Source organism: Arvicola amphibius, chromosome 13 (assembly GCF_903992535.2).
Source record: "Arvicola amphibius chromosome 13, mArvAmp1.2, whole genome shotgun sequence".
Taxonomy (NCBI): domain Eukaryota; kingdom Metazoa; phylum Chordata; class Mammalia; order Rodentia; family Cricetidae; genus Arvicola; species Arvicola amphibius.
The window spans coordinates 54,841,139-54,849,453 of NC_052059.1; positions in this window are offsets into that span (position 1 = coordinate 54,841,139).

Below are 8,315 nucleotides of genomic sequence, written 5' to 3' on the forward strand. Positions count from 1 at the left end.
TTTAATTCACAAAAATTGTGCCCATTAAACTATAAACTTCCTCCTTACCACACTACATCTGCAGCTGACACATCTAGAGATGTCTCCATTCTACATGTTTTCGGAGTGTTTTCTTGTTTCTCCTGTAATTTTCCTTTGGTTCATCTGATACCCGGCAGTGCACTGTTTCCTTCTGTGTCAAAGCTCAGGAACAGTCATGGGTGTGGTGGCTAGAAGAGAATATCCCCCAGTAGGATCAACTATTTGAAAGCTTGGTCTTCAGTTGGTAGAATATTTGGGAAGGATTTGAGGTATGATCTATTGGAGGGATGTCACCAGTGGGTGGGGACATGGGGTGGACTTTGAGGATTCAGAAGTCAACGTCATTCCAGTTGGCTCTCCCTGCCTCATGGATGTTGCCCCGAGACGTGACCTCTAGGCTACTGTTCTGGCATTATGCCTGCCTAGCTGCTGCCATGTTTCTGGCTGTAATCATCATTGACTGACCCTCTGAAATTGTAAACAAGTTCCCAATCAAATGCTTTCCTTTGTAAGTTACCTTGGTCATGGTGTCTTTTCGCAGCAATAGAAAAATAACTAAGACAATGAATTTTTAAATTCCTCATTTTGTCAAATACACCGAACTATCAGGCACTCATCGCAACCACCACAGAGCTGCCATCTGTTACAGTTTGTCAAAGAAACACACTATGAACTGGATGGATCTGGACACAATTTGCCTACCTTTAGTGCTTCTGTAGAAAACTGAGTGACATAAACGGGATGTACAAGCACAGCTCAACCTCCGAAGCCACCTTAGGAAATGATCACAGGTCCATCACAAAACTATCACGCAAGTCTGAAGCTTTCCGTCACGTCACGCCTCATAGGTAAGTTTTCTCTTCATGGAGATAAGTTCTAGGTGCTTTCTGTCACAGCTAGCATCAACTACATTTCCCCAGAAAGAATTGCAAATGGATATCAAAGTGAGACTGTATGTCTCATAGAATGGATCACTCTCCTCAGCAATAAAGCCACAAAGCAGTTAACTGACCAGATGTGCATCATCACGTGCTTCTCTCTGCTCAGCTACTGCCAACACCACAAGTCTACTGAACGTAAAGCGTAGGTTTTTTAAATCAGTTCAGCCAGTGTGACTCTAGATTAGTTGAAAATACCTCCCCCGATTTTTCTCTTCTAGGACATTAGCAATTGTTTCCTGTCGAGGTAATATTTTTTTTTTAAATGAAGCAAGTTCAATAGATTTGGAAGTACTTAGTTGAAAAGTAAATTACTTTTCTCTTTGTTGTGATAAAATAGCTAACCTACAGAAAATAACATTTATTCCGGCTTATCTTTCTAGGGGATCATTCCATTGTGGCTGAGACCACACACACACACACACACAATTACATACCTAATTAACTAGACCCAAAGACTATATGTGAACTTCTACCTATAGTAGTCATGCAGAATGGAAATTGTAACTCCACAAGAAGCAACACACATTTATGAATTAAAACTCTCTTTACTGCTACATACTGTCTTACAGGGATTATTTTCAATGTGTATCTTTTGTGATTAAAAATTCCCAAGGAACCAGGCATAGTGGCTCTTGCCTTAAATTCTAGCACTTAAGAGAAAGAAGCAGGAAGAGCTCTGTGTGTTCCAGGCCAGACTGGTCTACACAGTGAGAAATCCTGTCTCAAAATAAAAGAATCCCTGGGAAAATATGAACACCATAGAGATCAAATAGAACATATAAGTATAAATAAAATATAAACTAAGGAAAGGTAGACCTGGGATAATGGCTCAGTGGTTCAGAACGCCGGCTGCTCTTGCATAGGACCTGTGTTCAGTTACCAGCATCTACACTGAGTGGCCCACAATCACCTGTAACTCTAGTTCCAGGAGATCTGATGGCCTCTTCTAGTGTCTGTAGGCATTAGACATGCACATGGTACACATACATATATGTAGACACACAGCTGAACTAAATATCTTTAATCATTTCTATTTATCATATTGTGCAACATGAAAACCTTTTTTAAAAGGCACATAAACTGGCACCCACACATTTCCCCAGTTCTTGTAGGGCTGCTTTCTCAAGACCCAGGCACATGGACCTAGCCCATGTGTCTGACTAGTCTCCACCAAATGAAAAGAAAGCATTAACCAATGGCAAAAACAGATGCAACAGCCTCGGCTCACGCCCACACCTAGACCCTGAGCCCATTTCTCTGGGAGGGGAGGCTGCTGGCCTCCTGGAGCAGAGGGAGGGTGTGCGCACTTCACAATGGGCATTCTGTCACGGAATGAGGTGAGGGCTGACCTGTGTCATAACTGCCACAGCGGCTCTAGCCACGCTCAGTCACTAACTGTCATTGGTAAAGTATGGCTCTGCAGGGTTCTGGGAAGATGAGGAGACAGCATCCAAGAGTTTTGGGAAGTCTACGCAATCCTCTTCCTCTTCAGACTCCTCCCCTGTATTTTTTTCCAGCCAGCGTCCACCTCATCCCTTCTCAGCCATCCAGCCTTCATCCTGCCATCTATGTCTACCCCCTGTCTGTTTTCTACCCGACCTCTTTCCCTACTCTGAAAAACACCTTCTACTTCCCCACTTTAATGATGGCCATGCCCAGCTCCTCCTGCCTGGCCAAACTTTCCGCTAATCGTCCTGCTGTCTTCCAACCCTCTTCCTATTTGTCCACCCTCATGACTAGCCCTCCCAGAAGAGCACCGCTGGAGAGATACCTAGTCTCTCTTTCCCATCCGGAAGCTGACTGCCCTCAACTAGACTGGGTAAGTCGAAAGCCTCAAACAAGGAATCCTTCCAAATGGTTCATGTCTCCCATGATTTCTGCATTGATCTTGTCTCCTCTGATGGATTCCAGCTCTACCCAAGACAAAACAGTTTTTTTTTTTAAAGAAACCAGAAACCTAAGAAGGACCTTTTACAATCATCAGAAAGCCTTCTTGGGAGGGATCCACATTTTTTTTTTTAATGTCTTTCCGTATATTCAGGAGTTGAGGAATAGTTCTCCAGATATGGAGCCTGGAATTGAAGGAAACGTATTGGCTCCCACATCCCTGGTAAGTAGGGCTTGGTGAGTGTAAGGAGGTTCAGCAGTGCTGCAGGTGACATCTGAGAGGAGCAGGAGCCAGCCTGGCCTGAGTCTGGGCACTGGGTTCAGTTTAGCAATAGGTTAAATTGTGGGGAAATTATTTTCCTTTTATTGGAAATGTTTTTTTTTCACATAATATCCTGATTATAGTTTTCCCTCCCTCTACTCCTGGCTCCTCCCCGCCTCTCCTCCCATGCAGACCCACAACCTTTCTTCCTCTCACTAGAAAACAAACAGGCTTCTCTGTGATAATAATAAAATAAGAGGAAACAAAAATGAACACTTTGGAATTGGACAAAAGAAACAGAAGTAAGAGTCCAAGAGAAGGCACAAGAATCAAAGCCCCGCTTGTTTACACATTCAGGAATGCCAGAAAAATGCTAAACTGAAAGTCAAAAGATATATACTGTAGAGTAAAAAAACCAAATAGACATAAAATAATAAGATGAAATTTTAAAAAGGAAGAGCCCTGACATGGCATTGTGAGGCAAGGAACCTCCAAAGAAGCCTTTGAATTCTTTTTCTGTTGACCTACTGCTGGGTGTCCGCCCTATCTTTAAAAGTAGTTTGTTTCCCCAGTGACACCCCTGGAAGAAATTTTTCTTTGCAAGTGGCTGTCGACTGGAGATTGCTTCCGTGTCAGGGATGGGGGCCTGTGTCTACTTCTTCTCTAGAGCTCCATCGCATGCAGACTTGGTCAGTCTCTCTGAGGTCATATGAGCATGGTCATCTTGATCGAGGATTTTCTTGATGTCGTCCAACCCCTCTGGCTCTTAGACTCTTTTCCCTTCCTCTTCCATGAGTTTCTCAGAGCCTGGAAAGAGTATTTGATGGATACATCCTGTTTAGGGAGGAGTGTCACAAGGGACTCGCTCTTTGTACATCTGGCTGTGGGTCTCTGTGTTTGTTCACATCTGTTGCAGGAGGAAGCATCTTTGGCGATGCCTAAGCAAGGCACTGATCTGTGACTATAGCAGAATGGCATTAGGAGTCAATTTGTTATTATGTTTTGTCTTTTTTTTTTTTTTTTTTTTTTTTTTTAGAAGAGTAGTATTTGGTTTCCCCTAAGTTTCTAGACTATCTAGTTTCAGATTCTTGGCCACCCAAGCAGTTTCAAATATGGGTTCTTTATTTCACTGAAGGGGTAGGCCTTCAGCAAAGGGTAGGTAGGCCTACCCCTTCCATGAAGTAAGACACTGGTTGGTTACTCCTACGGATTTTGTGTTACCATTACAGTAGCATATCTTGCAGGGAGGTCACCACTGTAGATCAAAGGATTTATGACTGGGTTGGGGTTTGTGTTTCTCTTTTGGTAGCCTGCAGAAATCTACCTGTACCCAAACCACTAAAATAGAGTGGAAGGCTCTGTGGGCAACAGCTTGACTTCTTCATGCTCAATGAGTTGTATAGGTGTTGCCATCAGCAACGGAGCCTTGCTGTCGGTTTGTACAGAGCATCCTATAGTCTTGGCAATAGCCTGGGCTGTTTGAGGGTTCCTATGGAACCCCTCTGGACAACTACTCAACCCAATCCCCTTTTGTTGTATGTTCCTTGAATCGCTAATCTCTCCAGGACTTTTATCATGAAGAGATGGTAGATTTTTGTTAAAGGCCTTTTCTACATCTAATAAGATGATCATGTGTTTTTATGTTCAGTGTGTTTATATGGTGGGTTAAATTTATCTATGTAAAACTCTATGCATGCCTGGGATGACACCTACTTGATCATGATGGGTGATCTTTTTGATGTGGTCTTAAAATCAGTGTGCAAATATTTTTTTTTGTTTTTTTTTTTTGTTTTGTTTTTTGAGACAGGGTTTCTCTGTAGTTTTGGAGCCTGTCCTGGAACTAGCTCTTATAGACCAGGCTGGCCTTGAACTCACAGAGATCTACCTGCCTCTTCCTCCCAAGTGCTGGGATTAAAGGCGTGTACCACCACTGCCTGGCTATGAAGGCATATTCTTTTTTGTTGGGGTGAAATGATCCATAAATATCTGTTAGGTTCATTTGATTTATATCATCATTTACTTCTAGAGTTTCTCCACTTAGTTTTAGTTGGATGTTTCTCTCTTGACCTCTAGTCCCCAAATAACCACTCAGAGGCTAAATTTTAATTACAAATGCTTGGCCAATAACTCACTATTATTAATATTAATATTAATCCATATTTCTTATTTATGCTCTGCCATGTGGCTCGTGGTTTGTTACCTCATTTTCTACATGTCCTGCATCCTCAGTGGTTGCCTGGTGTCTCTTGTGACTCCACCCTTCTTTTTTTAATTATTTATTTATTATGTATACAATATTCTGTCTGTGTGTATGCCTGTAGGCCAGAAGAGGGCACCAGACCTCATTACAGATGGTTGTGAGCCACCATGTGGTTGCTGGGAATTGAACTCATGACCTTTGGAAGAGCAGGCAATGCTCTTAACCTCTGAGCCATCTCTTTAGCCCACCTCCACGCTTCTTTATCCCAGCATCATCAGTTTGATTCTCCCACCTAACTTTATCCTGCCTTACTATAAGCCAATCAGCTTCTTTGTTAACCAATCAGAGTAATACATATTCACAGTGTACAGAAGGATTGTTCCACAGCAGGTCTGGCTCATGCAAAGTCCCTCTCTGCTTTTACTGAAGAGAGAGGTTTGGAAAGTCTTCTGGAAAGATGACAAAATGGCTCTCTAGCATTTTATATATTAAACCTAATTTCCACTCCGACTCTTTCCCTCCCCCCTTCTTGTTCCACCTGTCATTACCCCCATCCTGTCCTCTCAGCAAAGAGTGAAACCAGGGCCCTAAAGATTTTGCTGCCAACTGTCATGATAACGGCCTAGCTTTTCCTGATAAATTGAGGGACCCAGAACGGCTCATGAATCCCATTTACTGTTTCCTCAGGTACAAGGGAAGCAGCCCCCAGAGACACAGACTGGAAACCAGGAAGCAGAAGAGAGTCAAGCCCTGGTTAAGTTTGGCGCCTTCACTCAGTAAGCAAGTACCACAGCACTGGAAGTGACACCTAAAAAGCCAGGGCAGAGATCCAGTCTCGCTGGGGATAAAATCTGGACTCAGGCTACCACGTGGTGACCTTGGTGTGTCTGGGAAGCCATGTAGTGGTTCAAAATCCTTCTGGAAATTTCAGATCAGAGTCTGCACTGGTTCAAGCTACCAAGTGTCAACTAATTCCACCTGCTTGTCCATCATTACAAAACTGGGGGCCAGGCAGTGGTGGTGCACGCCTTTAATCCCAGCACTCGGGAGGCAGAGGCAGGTGGATCTCTGTGAGTTCGAGACCAGCCTGGTCTACAAGAACTAGTTCCAGGATAGGCTCCAAAACCACAGAGAAACCCTGTCTCAAAAAAAAAAAAAATACAAAACTGGGGACAAGGCCACTTGGTGCTTGTAGCAAACACAGGAGTTCCATAAGCATTAGACCTAGGAGTCCTGAACTCAAGACTTAAGATGGAGTTTCAGAAAAAGGTGCTGTGGCCACCTGAGACTTGATTGGCCCCCATGTGGGCTTCATTGCCTGTTACTCTCTTCAATATAGGGAAACAGGAGGTCACACTCTATGGGAAAGCTTGTCTTGTGTCAACTTGTAGCCTCTGATGAACACATGCTGGTCTTTCTATTTGCTTTCTATCGTTGTATTGAACACCATGACTAAAATAACTCGGGGAGGAACAGGGATTATCTTACCTTACAGCTTATAGCTCATTATAAAGGGAAGTCGGGGTAGGAACTCCAAGAAGGAACTGAAGCCTGGGCTTTGGAGGACTGCTCTTTACTATGTTCCCCATGGCTGGCTTTCTTATACCAACCAGGACCACCAGACTGGGGTGGCACCCTCTGCATTCTGTTGGTCCTCCCATATCAATCACTAATCTAGAAAATGACCTATAGGACAAGAATATGGAGGCATTTTCTCATCTGAGGCTCCCTCCCCCCATGTGATTCTAGCTTATCAAGTTGCCAAAACCCAGCCTGGACCAATGTCTTTTCTATTATTAATTGCACGATTTAGACTCTCTAAGAGTGTTAAGTAAAAATACTGCTTTTTATTCAGTTCGGTGAAACTTCAACAGACCACATTCTTTTATTAAATATGTCTAAAAATGGAATCCCTACCATAAGTACTGTTTTCTAGGATCTAGGCAGACAAACATAAGCCATAGTCTGGCATTCTGGGACCCTACTTGGTTTGGGCTACACATGTACTACTTTCTAATAATGCACTCAGCAGCCTCAGAGCCATCTGCATTATGCAGATAGAGAGCACTCTGATACAGTAGCCTTCCTCCCTCCTTAAAGACCATCAGACTTAGTTTCTAGTCAAATGGATTCTCAAGACTTCCTGATCCAAGGATAGGAGAAACAATCTGTCCTGAACTGGTTTTAGGTACATGTATAGTAAGGTAAAACTGTCCCCATGTGAATTTTAGGGAAAATTGCCTATTCACCGTCTCATGCCTATGCATAATTGGGTGTGTATATGGTTAATAACACACTCACTACACCCAAGAGTAAACAAATACCTGTTTCTCTTGAACCCCATAAAGAGAAGCCTCATACAGATACCAAGGCTCTTGTGTAAATCCAATCTGTGGCCCTTAGCCCTCTTACAGAATCCATGACTCTTGTGTGTATATTCACTTTGTGGCCCTTAGCTCTCATACAGATACCAAGGCAGTTGAGTACATTCACTCTGTGAACCTTGGCTGTCTTACATTGTATTTTGCCCTATCCTATAGATGTGCTTTGAATAAAATTTCCCAGCTACTTTTGCAAACTGTATGAGCCCCTACTTCAAATACTGGCAATGCCTGGCCTAGTTCCAGCCAACAGCAGCACCAGGACTCCAGTAAGACAAAGCAGCAGAGGCAGCAGCTGCCTCTAAACATCACTTTCCCCTTGAGGGCTTCTGCTGCGCTCCCATTGGAGCCAGCTCTCTGCTGGAGTCACGGAGGGCAGGGAGTCTCAGACTCTCACTGCAGATTCTCCCTCCGCTTCATCACACTTTTGATGACATATGACATTTTATCGCCACTGCAGAAACAACATTTAGCAAGGAAAGAAAAGGCCAGACTGTCCCAGTTCCTGATACTCGTCTGTCTGATCTTTTTTTCCCCCCTCCCTCACCAGAGAAACGTGAAATTCCAAAACGACAAGATCCCCACGTGACTCCAAGACCCAAAGTGACATCACTGTGTAGGGG